At 47.7% G+C, this 16,277-nt stretch overlaps 1 pseudogene; it reads right to left on the reverse strand.

The window, feature by feature from the left end:
* Nucleotides 1-6,263: 6,263 nt before the first annotated feature.
* LOC129635067 (serine/arginine-rich splicing factor 3-like) lies at nucleotides 6,264-8,214 on the reverse strand (annotated as a pseudogene).
* Between the last annotated feature and the right edge of the window lie 8,063 nt (nucleotides 8,215-16,277).

The following is a 16,277-nucleotide window of genomic DNA, read 5'->3' on the forward strand; positions in this document are numbered from 1 at the left end:
GTTACAAAATAGAGTGGAGCCTGGATAGCAGTGAATTTGTATTCCTTTATATTTCACCCATGGTCCCACCTCAAGCCACACCATTTTTGGGATCTATCAGCAGAGAAAGTGTGGAGTCCTAAACAATGGACCATTCCCTCAGTCTTCAGACACAATTCCCTTCTGGTTTGCCTCTTTAGTAGAAGCTTGATCCCAGCCTTTAAAAAAAAAAAATTATTAGACGATTTGTTAAGAAAGGAAATTTGTGATACCAAAGTCCAGTGTTAATGTGCTCAAAGATTTGGAAGGGAGAACACATCCCCAGTGTGAGCACTAGTCTCCCCACTTCCTCTCCCGGATGGTTTATTAACCCAGGCTTCCCTGGTGGCTCAGGATAAAGCATCTGCCTGCAGTGCAGGAGACCTGGGTTCAATCCCTGGGTTGGGAAGATCCCCTGGAGAAGGAAATGGCAATCCACTCCAGTATTCTTGCCTGGAGAATCCCATGGACAGAGGAGCCTGGCAGGCTACAGTCCATGGGGTCACAGTCGGACACGACTGAGCGACTTCACTTTCTTTCACTTATGCAGAGAGATACTTCATGTCTAAACACTTCCACCCTACTGTCCACTCAACTCTTACCACACTATTGTTTCTTATAGAGTATATATATAGGTATGTGTGCATGCTGTCACTTCAGTCATGTCCAACTCTGTGACCCTGTGGACTAACCAACAGGCTCCTCTGTCCATGGGATTCTCCAGGCAAGAATACTGGGGTGGGCTGCCATACCCTCATATGTATGTATGTATATATACACATACATTTAAAGAGAGATATATATATATATATACACACAGGTGATTTTCAACGACATGTAAAATCACATGGCTGTAGTCAGTTTAACCCATCCCATACTGCAGTACCTTCCCAAAGATAAGACCACATATTCCTAATGAGAAGATTTGAACGTTCTGATTAGTTAGACCACAAGCTAAGTTGCATGGCGAAAATAGTTAAATATCCACAATATCTACAACTATATTATTTGTACACATTTAAAAGCATATAAAATACCCCAAAATATTGCAGCCTTGTTAATCTGCTATTCCCCAATACAAAGTAGAAAGTTACCCAAAAAAATAAAAACTGGTAAAAAAAAAAAAAAAAAAGCATATTAAATGTTAATTTAGATATGCTTTTTCTCAGTCTTTCACAATGAAATGTTATTAGAACTCTTCAACATATATTTCTGTATCATTTGCTAGTTTCCTTGGACCTATCTTTTACCCAGTTTATATGAAGCGACAGCCCTTTATTCATTTATGAAAAACTATCCCAAGACAAACTATCCATTCTGGTAATTAAGGTTTTTTTACTTGTCAGTGTATATTTATGATTTCTATAAGATGCCTACCTTTTTTAATGAGAAATTTCAGACATATAAAAGTAGACTAAGTAGACTTTTCTGCCAATCACACAGCTTCAGTATCTACTCAGCCAGTCTCTTCTCTTCACCTCATACCATACATTGCTTTTTAAATTTAATTTGAGAGAATTCTTTGACAGTCCAGTGGTTAGGACTGCACATTTCTACTGCAGGGGACACAGGTTTAATCCCTGGTCAAGGAACTAAGGTCCTGCATGCTATGTGGCATAACCAAAAATAAAAATAAATTTAAAAAATAATAATAAATTAGCAGGCAGTACTTCTGTATTATTGCAAAAGCCAGCTGGTCTTCTCTCTGGCCTGTTGTCACAGTCACCTTGCTAAAATGAATAATTAGTTCAAACTGGAGAAGGCGATGGCACCCCACTCCAGTACTCTTGCCTGGAAAATCCCATGGACGGAGGAGCCTGGTAGGCTGCAGTCCATGGAGTCGTGAAGAGTCGGACACGACTGAGTGACTTGCCTTTCACTCTTCACTTTCATGCATTGGAGAAGGAAATGGCAACCCACTCCAGTGTTCTTGCCTGGAGAATCCCAGAGACGGGGGAGCCTGGTGGGCTGCCGTCTATGGGGTCGCACAGAGTCGGACACAACTGAAGTGACTTAGCAGCAGCAGTTCAAACTATTCTTCCTTGAGAATTTAATTGCCTATACAATGAAATCTGAACTGTAGCGCATGTGCTAAGATATAACCCCAGGCTTATCTACATTCATCTTAAGCTTCCATCACAGGGTGGGATTCTGTTTTCACCCTCTGAACTTTGCTTGTTAGAGCTGAAAGCACTCCATGGAGAAAGTTTACATGTAGTAAACAGTGGGCACCCACAAGTTTGAGGGCTGGTTAACTGAAAACCTTGGGCAAAACCACACATTAAAAAAAAAAAGGCCACCTGTGTGCCAGGCATGATGCCTTGGTTCAGGTAAGAATTTTCAAAGGACATAAGAATGTATAAAAAATAATTCAACACTCATATTCCACACACAGCTTAAGAATAAACAGCATGGCTGAAGTCCCCTGCCTATCCCAGCCTGGTTATAAACCCTCTAGTCTTCCCCCATCCTTCTTGAGCTAACCATTATCCTTCACCGGCATGACTTATTTCCTAAGCAAGAGGGTACATAATTGTTTTTCATGTTTAAAACTTCACCTAAGTCTCTCCATCTTGTGTGTATTCATCTGTAACTCTGGTTTTGACGACTCTGCCGCTCTCACTGGACCATGTGAGGGCACTTGTCCAGGAAGGTCATGAGTCAGTGGCGACTCACTGGATCAACCTCTCCAGAAAGGAACCTGCAAGTAAGCCACTTCTCTCTAGGGCCTGATCTCCGGGATCACAAAGGGCCATTGAGGTGCCCTGTGGCCACCTCTGTCCCAACATTTGGATACCCCAATACCCACTTCAGGTCTACTGGGAAGGAGGACTTACGTGGAAGAAGAGCTGGGTGGTTTTTTTTTTTACTGCACTGGGTACTTGCTGTTTGAGGGTGGAAAATAGGGGCTTCTCGTCACAATGGCCTCTTGTGGAGCATGGGCTCTAGGGCACTTAGGCTCAACAGCTGCGGTGCATGGGCTTAGTTACCTAGAGACGTGGGATCTTCCTGGACCAGGGATCAAACCCGTGTCCCCTGCATTGTCAAGGTGGATTCTAAACCACTGGACCACCAGGGAAGCCCTCAAAGAGCTGTTTCTATTATGTGCTCATTCAACAGACAGTAGAATTGTGCCAGGCCCTGGAGATAAGGAAGTGAATAAGATGCAGGCTGTCCCTCAGAAAGCTCACTGACTAATGAATGGAATAGTCACTTAAAGATCAGGAGCCTTTGGGAGTAACACTTGGGTATAACAGAAGCTACAATAAAAGACAGGTTCAGAGGAAATGGCACCCAAGAGGAGTGACAGGAAGCGTACAAGAGGTGACCTTTAAGCCTCATCTTGAAGTCTCAGGAGGGCATTCCAGGAAGGACTAAATAGTACAAAGGTGATAGCACACAATTGAAGGTAGGGAGGCAAGAATGAGGTCAGGGTCAGGGGCAATGAAGAGGGACATTCCTTCAGTGTGGAGCTGGGGGCTCTGTTTCCGGGATGTCTGAGAGCAGGACTTCTCAAAGAAATGCATGAGGAAGTCTGCATTTCTAACAAGCTCTCCTGATGCTGCAGGACGACACTAAACAACCAGCTTGTGAGAAGCAGTGCAGTCGCTGAGGGCAGAGCAGAGGCTGGCTGGCTGGTGAGGAGAGATAAGGGCACTGGAGAGAAGGGCAGTAGGCGTGAGGACCTGGTGAGGCTGGGAGGGAGGGGCCCACGCTTCTAAACTGAGGAACTGGGTAGACCCTTGGCATGTGTCCGACTCTGCAACCCTATGCACTGTAGCCCACCAGGCTCCTCTGTCCACGGGATTTCCCAGGCAAGAATCCTGGAGTGGGTTGCCACGCCCTCCTCCAGGGGACCTTCCCAACCCAGGGATCGAACCCGTGTCTCAGGTCTACCTGCACTGGCAGGTGGGTTCTTTACCACTAGCATCACCTTGGGCTTCCCTGGTAGCTCAGCTGGTAAAGAATCCGCCTGCAATGCAGGAGACCCTGGTTCAATTCCTGGGTCAGGAAGATCCCCTGGAGAAGGGAACAGCTACCCACTCCAGTATTCTGACCTGGAGAATTCCATGGGGTCAAAAAGAGACCGACTGAGTGACTTTCACTTTCACCTGGGAAGACCTTTGGCACTTACAGCAAAAAATACAGGAGGAAAGGAAGTATGTGCATTGAGGAATTTAATAAAATTACTGACCTGTATCCCTCATAAATATCAGTGTCACAAACAATAAGAGGCTAACTTTTCAGATTAAGGAGACTCGAGACATGACAAGTAAATGAAATATGTGAACCTGAATTAGGTCTGGGACAAAACAGAAACAAAAAGTGCTAGACAGGACATTTTGGGGACAATTATCCAAGCTGAAATACACACTATTGATTAGGCTAAAATATTGTCTCAATGTTACATTTCCTGAATTTTATAATTATATAAGGATATCCTTATTTTCAGGAAATGACACTGAAGGTTAAGGACTATGACGTAACTTGCTTTCAAATGGTTTAATAAACTCGAAGAGTGCGTGTGTGTGATGGAAACAAAGGATAAGAAAGCAAATGGGGCAAATGTTAAAAATAAATGACTCTCAGTAAAGGGAGTAGGGATAGGACTTCTCCCGCAGCTCAGTGGTAGCTCCGTCGGTAAAGAATCTGCCTGCAATGCAGGAATCTGCCTGCAATGCAGGAATCCGCCTGCAATGCAGGAGACCGGGGTTCGATTCCTGAGTCCGGAATATCCCCTGGCGAAGGAAATGTCAACACATTCCAGCATTCTTGCCTGGAAAATCTCATGGACAGAGGAGCCTGATGGGCTACAGTCCATGGGGTCCCAAGAGTCGGACATGACTTAGAGACTAAATCACCACCAAAGCGGGTAAGGGACTTCTTTGTACTATTTTTGCGACTTTTCTCGAAGTATGATGTTATTTCGAAAGAAAACATTGTAGGAGGAGGGGACAGAAGTGCTGAGCACCTCCTACGTGGACAGGGCGGGTTAAGACAGTGGACTGTACAGATTCTGGGTGGTCAGGGGGTGAACGCGAGGGGACTGCCCCGGAGAAATATCCACACTGGTGACAGCAACTTGTCCCAGATGTGCAAACGGCAGTTGAAAGGACAGGTGTAGGACAGGGGTCTCGGTGGCGGCGGGGACCCGAGGGAAGGGGAGCAGGAGGCGGGAGGGAGGTCAGCTCCAGCGGGGAGAGGGAGGCAGAGGGCGTGGGTCCGAAGGCCCAGTGCCCCCAGGGAGGGCCACAGAGATAAGGTAAACTCTGCCGCCTGGGGCCGGAATGTCGCTGAGACCTTGGTGAACAAAGGCTGCCCACATTGGGCGGGGGCGGAGGCGGAGGCGGGAACAGCGACTGGAGCTGGGTGATCTCGGGCAGTTCTCAGCCCCTGTGACAGTGACCTGGCGGCAGGGATGGGGGATGGGGATTACCTTGATGATTCTAAGATCTCAAGACTGTGGTCTTTCTAATTTCCATGTAATGACGCCTGGAAGTCCTGTGAGGCCCAGGGCTCTCTGTTTGCACACTCTGAGAACCAAGAGATCAGCTCTTCGGAGGCTAGCACCTTCCAGGGATGCACAAGGTGGTTCAGCAATTCTTGCGGCAAAGTCAAATCGCCCAGCCTGGCGCCTCCGCCCACATTTCCTTTGTTCTCTCCTTTCTCTGGGCTTGTAGGCGCGATCGCGGCAATAACCAGGCTACGCCACCAGGTGGCGACGGTGCCCCAACGTTAGCCTCCTCAAGCATCTGCCTTCCAGCCGCTCTTCCCGGAATCAGCGACTGGGAGGAGCTGCGGGTCTCCGGGAGCCCCCCACCGCTCCCTGGCTTCCAGCTGCATTCAAGACCGTCCTGCCTGCTCCAGTGCAGGCAAAGCTGTGGCTCCCTTTTCAGGCTGCAATTCCTAGTAGCCTAGTTTGAAAGTGTGCTTCATGTACCACAAAGCAGGGGCACCAAAAGGGGAAACAAAAAGAGGAGGATTCAGGTGGGTTATCAGTGTATACTTTTTAAAATAAAAGTAGTCATGGAAGAACAACTGATCTTTGTTGGGTCTCTCTATACTTCATTCGTAGTTTATTTTGGATGACACGGACTGGAATCCATCTCAGTCTTTTCAGTATCTAATCCCTTCCTTCTTGGGTGGTCCTGACCAACTGCTAGACCCTAAAAAAATAAGAAGATCTATGTTTCAATCCTGGCTCTGCCCCTAACTAGCTGTGTGCCTTTCTGGACTTCAGAGGTCTATTCCCTTTCATTTGACCTAGACCTGCTAGGTCTAGAAAGATCTAGAAAGAACCAGACAGCTTGTGATTTCTCTCCTGGGACAGTAATCTCTCTCTTCTGTCTCTAGAAAGGGACCTGCTCTGGCTGCGGGAGAAGCATCTCCATCTTGGAGATGTGCATGGAGATGAAGGACTCCTCCCGTAATTGTCTGGAGGGCAACAACCCCAAGAAGGAGGTGGGCCATGATTTCTGCTTCTCTTTTCACCATTCGAGAGTTCCGCTCTTCCTTAGCAGCCACGGTGTTCTTCTGTCTAGCTCTCAGACAGCATCAGCTGCATCTCCAGGATCTTCAAATTCAACAAAAGCCAAGCCAGGAGGGTCACACTTTGGAGTGGTCTATAAATAGCCAAAGTGAAAGTCACTCAGTTGTGTCTGACTCTTTCTGACCCCATGGACTGTACAGTCTGTGGAATTCTCCAGGCCAGAATACTGGAGTGGGTAGCCTTTCTTTCCCTTCTCCAGGGAATCTTCCCAACCCAGGGGTTGAAGCCAGGTCTTCCACATTGCAGGCGGATTCTTTATCAGCTGAGCCGCAAGGGAAGCCCATAAGAGCCAGAAACTTGTTCCAGTTAGGTCTTGTTACCACTGTTTCCAAGATTACCTGCATTAACTTGACAGTCCAATGGACCAGAATCATGAAGTCTTTTGAGATCTTGGGTTAAAAATGGGGAGGTTCAAATCCACACACCCTAGGCTGGGTCTTCCTGGTCCCCTCCCGCCTGGCACCCCTGGATACTCTCACATACTAGGCAGCCATGAAATTGGCAGCAGAGGTCTTATATAACAAAAAATGGGCTTGGACAGCACCCTCATCCCTCTAACCCAGGACTCCTCTCCCTTTCTTGTGCCCCTGTTCTCACCTTTGCTGACACCCCTGAGGAATGCCCTTCTTTTCCAGAGAATTCATTTATTCTTGTAAAAATGAATAATATAATTATTGAAATTTAAAATTCAGTTGATGAGTTAAATTACAGATTAGACCCAACTGAAGAGATAATGCACTGGAGAAATATGCCAGAAAATTCTTTAGAATGTAACAGTAAGACAGATGTTTATCATACTGATGAAGAGAGTAGGAAAGAGGTAGAAAGAGAGAAGAAACAGAATATAATGAAAAGGTCTTGTTACATCAAATTTGAGTCCCCAAAGGAAAGAATAGAGAAAATGGAAGAAAGTTACTTTTTAAAGGAAGAGTGCCTGATGAAAAACTTGAATCCACAAAATCAAGAAAACCCATGAATCCTAAACAGAGTAAATGAGAAGAAAGCCACAGCTGGGCACATAATGTGGGCAGAATACCAAAGACGGAGGATCCCGGCCTCATTCTGGATTGAAAGCCAGAGCATTTAACACAGGGACAATTTAACAGCTGTTCACCAGCAACAATGGGAGACTTAAGACTAGAGGAGGCTGTCCACGAACTGTAGATGGTCAAGTTAGAATGTGTAACTGGCAAAACCACCTTGCAAGAATGAGAGCAAAAGGAAGAGAATCACAGATAAACAAAAACAGTGAGTTCCCCACCAAGAAAACCCAACTACATGAATTTCTAAAGGATACACTTCAAAAGCATGGGAAAGAATCCCAGAAGGTCAGTAATGCAGCAGGGCCTGGGGGCCAAGCACAGCGGCCCATACACAGATGTGAGTGTGGGGACACGGCGGGTGGGCACTGCTGGCTCTCACGCCCCCTCTAGGCTGTGTGCCCCCGGGACCAGGGGCCATGGACGCATGGCAGACAGGCTCTGAGAGTGCCCCACAGCCTCACAAGACTTCCACTCAGAATCCGCGCCACCCTGTTCCCTGGGACTGTTAGGAGCGTTATTTTTAGAGAGAAGACTGCTCAGGTTAACGAAGGTAGCTCTGACATCTTTCTTTCAATATATTCTTGTAAGTGGTATGTTACCCATTATTGCGATCTTTGGTATTTTTCAAATACAAACCAAAAAATGTGATTTTTCTATTGAAACCAAAAGCAATGAATCTTGGGATCCAATTGTCATTTGATGCTTATATTCATAACAAACACCCGTGGCTTCAGGTTACAAAAAAACAAAGGCTTTGAGTTGGCTGCCAAAGCAAAGCCATCCTCCTCAGTCTAGTTTTAGTGGGGTTTTTTTTAGGACATCCTGGGACTTCCCTGGTGGTCCAGTGTTTAAGACTCCGTTCTTCCAGTGCAGGGGGCCCAGATTCAATCCTTCGTTGGGAAACTAAGATCCTCCATGCTGCATGACTTGGCCAAAAAAAAAAAGACAATTTCATTACTGTTGAAATTGGTTCACTGTAAAAAATAAAAACAGGATGATAATGCTGTTAAGTGTCATTGCCCTTCCCACCTTATTCCTAATCACACATGTCCCTCTGAAGAGAGAGCCTCTGTTAAGTTTGTCATATCCCTTTCTGGATACTTTTCTATGTACTTATAGTATTGATATCGGGTACATATGAATATGGGTGTGTGTCATTTCTATTTGTATTCATACACACACATATATCTTTGTATAAGTAGGTTGCATATATGTGTCTACCTATATAGTACATGTATGTATATGTACATATTACACTAATAAATATATGCATATATACATGCACCCATATCTATATGTCTACATTTATCTATATATATATACTATATATATAACATAAAAATATCAAAATTTTTATAATTAAATTTTATTTATTATTAATTGAAGGATAATTGCTTTACAATATTGTGTTGGTTTCTGCCAAGCATCAACATGAATTAATTTTTTTTTTTTGATATGGCAATTTCACTTCTAGGAATTTATTCCTCTGTAAATACTTACATGAGGTATATATACAAGAATGTTCACTGAAGTGTTACTTGAATATAAAAAATCAGACATATATATTATATGTGTGTGTGTGTGTATATATATATATATATAAAGAGACAGGAGAGAAAGTTCTTTTTCTGCGGAAGTGCACATCTGGGAAGTCTTGCCCATCGGAGTGCACAGCTGCGCTGTATCCATGGTAACGGTCCAGGCTGCCATATGCATGGCTGCCGTATGCATAGACAGTCATCGCTCAAATGCTCCCCTAGGGCTGGATGTCTCGATTGTTCACTTTTTTTTTTTTCCCTTTTAGTATTTACACATGATGCTTCAGTGAAGATTCTTGTACATACAGTTCAGTGCAAGCAGTTAGGCAGGATAAGTTCCTGAAGTGGATTTGTTCCTAGAGATCAAGCGGCGGAGACTTGGACGTTTTAATCGGCCTGGCCCCCCTGCCTTCAGTGCAGCCGTGTTCATGTCCACTTCCACCCACCAGTGTAGGAGCATGTTGAAGGCCCACCCGGTTTCCAGGCTGCTGCCACCCTTCTCTTAGTTGACTCCTCTCCCCCACGAAAGTGGACAACTTGCCCTTTTCCAAACGCCATGGCCACCTGAAGTTCGCATACAGGGCATTCAGAGCGCCACCTCCACAGAATGCTTTCTTCCTGGGCCAAGTTGGGGAAACCCGGCATTAACTTCCACATACTTTCCTTATTACAGGGCTTCTCCAAATCCTTCACCTGTGGGACACATTTCCAGAGAGGAGAGAGTGTTTTCCAAACCTATTTGCCCGTAGCCCTTTTCCCGTGGAGCTGGGTTGCTGAAGACTGGTTTTGCGGACGCTGGTGTCTCCTCTGTGGTCACCCTCGCTTGATTGTCAGGCAGTGGGGTTGCTCCCATCTCAGGGATGAGGACACTTATGCTCAGCAATAGGTGAGTCACTTATGCTTACTTGGCCACCACCAGCAGAGGTGGGAGTTGATGTTTGGGCTTCAGTTGCCTTACTTAGTCCTCCCACGTCCAAGCTGCCTTCCTAAGACTGTCAGTTCTGGATTTGGGCTTCAGCTCCCTGAGCCCAGAAGCCACTTCTAGGTGACTGAAACACCACTCCATTCCCATGAGACTTCACTTCCTAATATATCTGGGGAAACTCTCCCTTGCCTTCTCTTCCTTGGACTCATGCTGGTTTCAGAATAAGGGGAGAAGTTGGGAACACTTAAGTTCAAAGAGGGAAGTAAATTGTGCCCGCACCTTGGCAGAGGACACCTCCTGGCCACTCATGTTCCAGGGATGCTGGGTCTCTCCCCCGACACGCATAGGTGTTTGTTTTCCTGAGCCCCAGTCCTGGACTTCCCTGGTGGCTCAGATGGTAAAGAATTTGCCTGCAGTGCGGTAGACCCGGGTTCAATCCCTCGGTTGGGAAGATCCCTTGGAGAAGGGAATGGCAGCCACTCTAGTATTCTTGCTTGGAGAATCCCAAGGACTGAGAAGCCTGGTGGGCTACAGTCCACGGGGTCACAAAGAGTTGGACACGACTAAGCGACTGACACACACAGTTCTGGGTGAGTTAATGCTGTGATTCAGCTACAGTTCCGTCTCAGCAATTCCCAGCCTGGGAGACACCCTGTCTCTCCCCTACTACCTGCCCCACGCCTACCCTGCACCTTGAGGGCAAGGGCAGCTGGGCCGGTGGAAGCTGGGGCTGCTCACCAGCCTGGCATTTGCCGGCACCCAAACAACTGGGTTGTGGAGGGGGGAAGCTTGACAAGCCTTGGCAGCTGCCAAGCTAGCCAGGTGAGTAGGGAAAGTGGCCAGGCAGGGCCAAAAGAGGGTGCGACGACAGGTCTGGGAGCTGCAAGGCCTGCCCAGACATCTGGCTGGCTCGGGAAGCCAGGTGTGCTGACGAGTGTGGGCTGACCTGGAGCCCAGGCCACCGGGCATCTGATGAGGAGTGCTGGGTGAGGGAATGGGTGGATGGAAAGCTCACATTCATTATTTGCAAAACACAGCTAATAGCAGGGTGGTGTGAGAACGAAATGACAATACACATAGGGAACTTAGGACAGTTCCAGTAAGTGCTCAAAAATGCCAGATCTGACTATTGTGAATCCGACACAGAGGGTCCAGTGGGTTCATCGCTCAACCTCCACAGAACTCGGAAACAACAGACAAAATCCAAAGAGCAGCAAAAATCACCTTCCATGGAGTCCTCAGGAAACCCCATTATTGAGCCTATTTTGCAGATTAGTAAATAGGCCTGGGGGCTTCCCAGGTGGCTCAGGGGTAAAGACTCCGCCTGCCAATGCAGGAGAGGTGGGTTCAACCCCTGGGTTGGTACGATCTCCTGAAGGAGGAAACGGCAACCCACTCTGTATTCTTGCCTCGGAAATCCAACGGACAGAAGAGCCTGGTGGGCTACAGTCCATGGGGCTGCAAGAGTCGGACACGACTTAGTGACTGAACAGCAACGACAGACAGGCCTGGAGGGGCTGGAAGTTACCACAAATAACAGCTGAGGCTGGCACGTAGCTCCAGAGGGCCTGATCCATACCCCGGCTCAGGGAGAGCTGGTTCCTTTGCCCCTTCCACCCTCTCTCAACACCCACCACCTCGGGCAAGCCTGCTGAGGCAGCAGAAGCATGGGGGAAACCCAGCCCTGAGAGGTGGAGCCACCTCCATCCCCACTCCCCCAGAGCCCTCTCCAGGTGGCCCCCACCAGACGCCTCCTCACTCCCGAGCCCCACCCATCCCCCCTCCCCCACCCCACCCCCACCCTGCACCCCACCCCCACCTCGTGGGGAAACCTAGGCTCTTGGCTCTCCTACTCCAGGAAGCCCTCCCCCACCCTGACTCAGCTGCCTGGGGGCTCCAGCAGCACTCTCACCCCTGGGTGGCACCATGGAAGTGGAGGGGGGCCCCACCCTCTCCCTGTGACTTTGGTGAACCAGAGAGACTGGGAGTTACTTCCCGAGGCGTTGGCTGCAGCCAGGAGACAACTGGAAGAATTGTTTGCAGAAAGCTTCATCTAACAGTCGTCACTGAGCACCACGCACTAGGCACATGGGCGCTGCCGCTGAGAAGCCTCAGTCTGGGGGATCCTTGACAGGTGGCCCATTCAAGGTGTTGGGCTCAGTGACCTTGGATGGCACTATGGTGGCCCAGAGCAGGGGCCCAGGTTTCAGATCTTCAGTTCAGAAGAGCAAACTCTTTATATATTTATGGATTGATTTGGCTGCACCAGGTCTTTCTTGTGGCACATGGGATCTAGTTCCCTGAACAGGGATCGAACCTGGGCCCCCCACCCTGGGTTCTTGAGTCTTGGCCACTGGACCACGAGGGAAGTCCCGAACTCTTTAAAAAGCTCCAAGTTGCTTCTTTCCATGTAAGGGAGTCCTCACCCTCAAGGAACTGCTATGGTTCTGTAGGGGTTCCTTATGCCCTGCTGCCCCTCAGACAGGGCTAGTACCGTAGAAAAACCATGGCACTGTGTTGTGTCCACACCTGTAAAGCGTGCATGTTGCATGGTGTGGAGGAAAAGCGTGTAAACCATTGGGCACACAGTGGGCATTACATACACAGCTTTATTTCTCAGCCTGGATGTTCATTTTCCTTTCAAATGCAAGACGCCACAACTTCCCGGGCAGCTTGGTCTCTGTCTGAAGGTCGTGGCAAGGTCTCATGTTCCGGTTTGCCCTACTGGCCTTTCCTGCCTGCTTCCTGCCTCCTGTCGGCCCCCAGCACGCCTCAATGATTTGCCTGTTTACAGCCCACTGTTCCCTCCTGTGAAACACCTTTTCTTCCCCTGCCTTGCATAGCAAACTTCTGCCAGTCCTTCTCACCACTGGGCCCAGTCCTCCTCCCCAGCCTCCTCAGGCCCCGGGGCAGCATTAATCACCTCTCCTCTGTTCTCTCATGGGTTTGGCCGTGCGACTGTGCGCTCAGCCGTGTCCAGCTCTTTGCGACCCCGTGGACTGTAGCCCACCAAGCTCTTCTGTCCATGGGATTTTTCAGGCAAGAATACTGGAGTGGGTTGCCATTCCCTTCTCCAGGGGATCTTCCCAAACCAGGGATCAAACCTGCAACTCCTGCATTGCAGGCGGATTCTTTACCTGCTAAGCCATCAGAGAAACCCTGGCCATGTGACTATATCGTGTTTATCTTAGCTACCATTCCTCTTACTTATTATCTTTGTGTTTCTCTGGCTCTCTGTATTCTCAACAGTGTTGGAGAAACTGAGCTGGGTAGAGGAGTTGTGTACTTTTTAGGGTGGGGGACAGGATCACCCCCCAGAACCAGCAGCTTAGCTGGGCACTGTTAGTGGATTGCTCAGTGTCACACTCGATGACTCCTCCCAATGCTGGCGTCCAGGCCAGAGCTGCACGGGCCTCTAGGTATTGAGGCTCCCACCTCACCTGGGAGTGGCCAGATGCCAGTGCGTCCTGCCCCTGCACATGGGTGGGGCAGGGCCAGGAGCCCATGTGTCTCCATGACTGTGCAGAGTAAGGCCTTCTGTCCAAGACCAGCTCAAAGGCCTCCTTGGCCAGGACTCCATCTGAACACAGAAGTCTTGGATCCTGGCCCTGATCCCCCATAGAGGCACTGAGGCTCTGCAGAAAGTAGAGTTACCCTTTAATTAGGATAAATATTTATCGGTCTCCCCAGTCAGGCAGAATCAAATTCAGGCCAGGACACAGCACCCATGGCATGCTCTTTGGCTTCCCAGAACCTCTGAACATTCCCCACTCTGAGTCCCACTCCTCCAGGTAGAAGCCAGACCTAAGCTTTCTCAGCCTCTTTATAGCTGGGGCACCGCCTGGGCCCTGGGCCCTGCCCCATCATTGGCAGCTGAGAACCCAGCTGGACACAGGCATCATGCAGAGGCCGTACTGTGTTCTGGGCAGGCGCGTCCTGGCATACGGAGATGAATCAGAACCAGCAACTCCAGTAGGGCCCTGGGGAAAAGACTACAATGAGGGGAGGCGTCCTGCGTCCCGGGAGCACAGACTGTGGAGACTGGTGGGGAGAGGCCCAGGCTTACTCATTTATTAATGACCCTGTCCTTCCAGCAGTGAAGTGTCCTGTAAAGTAAAATGGATTGTGTGTCTGAAAACAGTCATTGGAGGCCGTTGTGCCACCGTTTAGTTGGGATCGTGGACAAATCACCACGTCCTCAGAGCCTCTGTTCTCCTATCATCAGACTGAAAGTAGCAGGAAGGTAAAACAAGGCAGTGCATGGAAAAGAGCTTTAAAAACGGTCAAGCACGGTACTAGTTTTTAAAGTTTTATTTATTTTTTGATTGCACTGAGTCTTCTTTGCCGTGCGTGGGCTTTCTCTAGTTTCGGCAAGCGGGTGCTACCTTTCCTTGCCGTGTGCAGGCTTCTCATCGTGGTGGCTTCTCTTGTTGCAGAACACGGGCTCTAGGTGCCCAGGCTTCAGTAGTTGTGGTGTGCTGCTCTAGGGAGTGTGGGCTTCAATAGTTGTGGCCCATGGGCTCAGTTGCTCCTTGGCATGTGGAATCTTCGCCCAGGGATCGAACCCCTATCCCCTGCATTTGCAGGTAGATTCCTATGTACTGCACCACCAGAGAAGTCCCAGCACTGTACTGTTTTTATTTCTAGTGCATTTCACAGATTCCGGCACACTGTTGACACTTGAAGGTTTCTATTGACTGCTGCTAAGCTGCTAAGTCGCTTCAGTCGCGTCTGACTCTGTGTGACCCCATAGACGGCAGCCCAGCAGGCTCCCCTGTCCCTGGGATTCTCCAGGCAAGAACACTGGAGTGGGTTGCCATTTCCTTCTCCAATGCATGAAAGTGAAAAGTGAAAGTGAAGTTGCTCAGTCGTATCCGACTCTCAGCGACCCCATGGACTGCAGCCCACCCGGCTCCTCCATCCATGGGATTTTCCAGGCAAGAGTACTGGAGTGGGGTGCCATTGATGAGCAAATAAATGAATGAACAAACCAGTGGATGATCGAATGGATAGTAGGCACTCAGGAAATGCTTTTTTCTTTTTTTTCAAAATACTTCATTTATAATAATTTCCCCCCTTATTTGTTTTTCCTGTTATTTATTCGGCTGTGCTGGGTTTTAGTTGTGACATGTGGGATCTAGTTTCCCTGACCAGGGAGTAAACCTGTGTACCCTGCATTGGGAGTATGGAGTCTTAGCTACTGGAGCACCAGGGAAGTCCCAGTAAATGCTTTATTAAAAACAAAGTATATTCTTCACAGAGCTAGAACAAAAAATTTCACAGTTTGTATGGAAATACAAAAAACCTCGAATAGCCAAAGCAATCTTGAGAAAGAAGAATGGAACTGGAGGAATCAACCTGCCTGACTTCAGGCTCTACTACAAAGCCACAGTCATCAAGACAGTATGGTACTGGCACAAAGACAGAAATATAGATCAATGGAACAAAATAGAAAGCCCAGAGATAAATCCACACACATATGGACACCTTATCTTTGACAAAGGAGGCAAGAATATACAATGGATTAAAGATAATCTCTTTAACAAGTGGTGCTGGGAAAACTGGTCAACCACTTGTAAAAGAATGAAACTAGAGCACTTTGTAACACCATACACAAACATAAACTCAAAATGGATTAAAGATCTCAACGTAAGACCAGAAACTATAAAACTCCTAGAGGAGAACATAGGCAAAACACTCTCTCACATACATCACAGCAGGATCCTCTATGACCCACCTCCCAGAATATTGGAAATAAAAGCAAAAATAAACAAATGGGACCTAATTAACCTTAAAAGCTTCTGCACAACAAAGGAAACTATAAGCAAGGTGAAAAGACAGCCTTCAGAATGGGAGAAAATAATAGCAAATGAAGCAACTGACAAACAACTAATCTCAAAAATAAACAAGCAACTCCTACAGCTCAATTCCAGAAAAATAAGTGACCCAATCAAAAAATGGGCCAAAGAACTAAACAGAAATTTCTCCAAAGAAGACATACAGGTGGTTAACAAACACGTGAAAAGATGCTCAACATCACTCATTATCAGAGAAATGCAAATCAAAACCACAATGAGGTATCATTTCACACCAGTCAGAATGGCTGCGATCCAAAAGTCTACAAGCAATAAATGCTGGAGAGGGTGTGGAGAAAAGGGAACCCTCTTCCACTGTTGGTGGGAATGCAAACTAGTACAGCCACT

The sequence above is a fragment of the Bubalus kerabau genome, chromosome 20 (assembly GCF_029407905.1).
Source record: "Bubalus kerabau isolate K-KA32 ecotype Philippines breed swamp buffalo chromosome 20, PCC_UOA_SB_1v2, whole genome shotgun sequence".
NCBI lineage: Eukaryota > Metazoa > Chordata > Mammalia > Artiodactyla > Bovidae > Bubalus > Bubalus kerabau.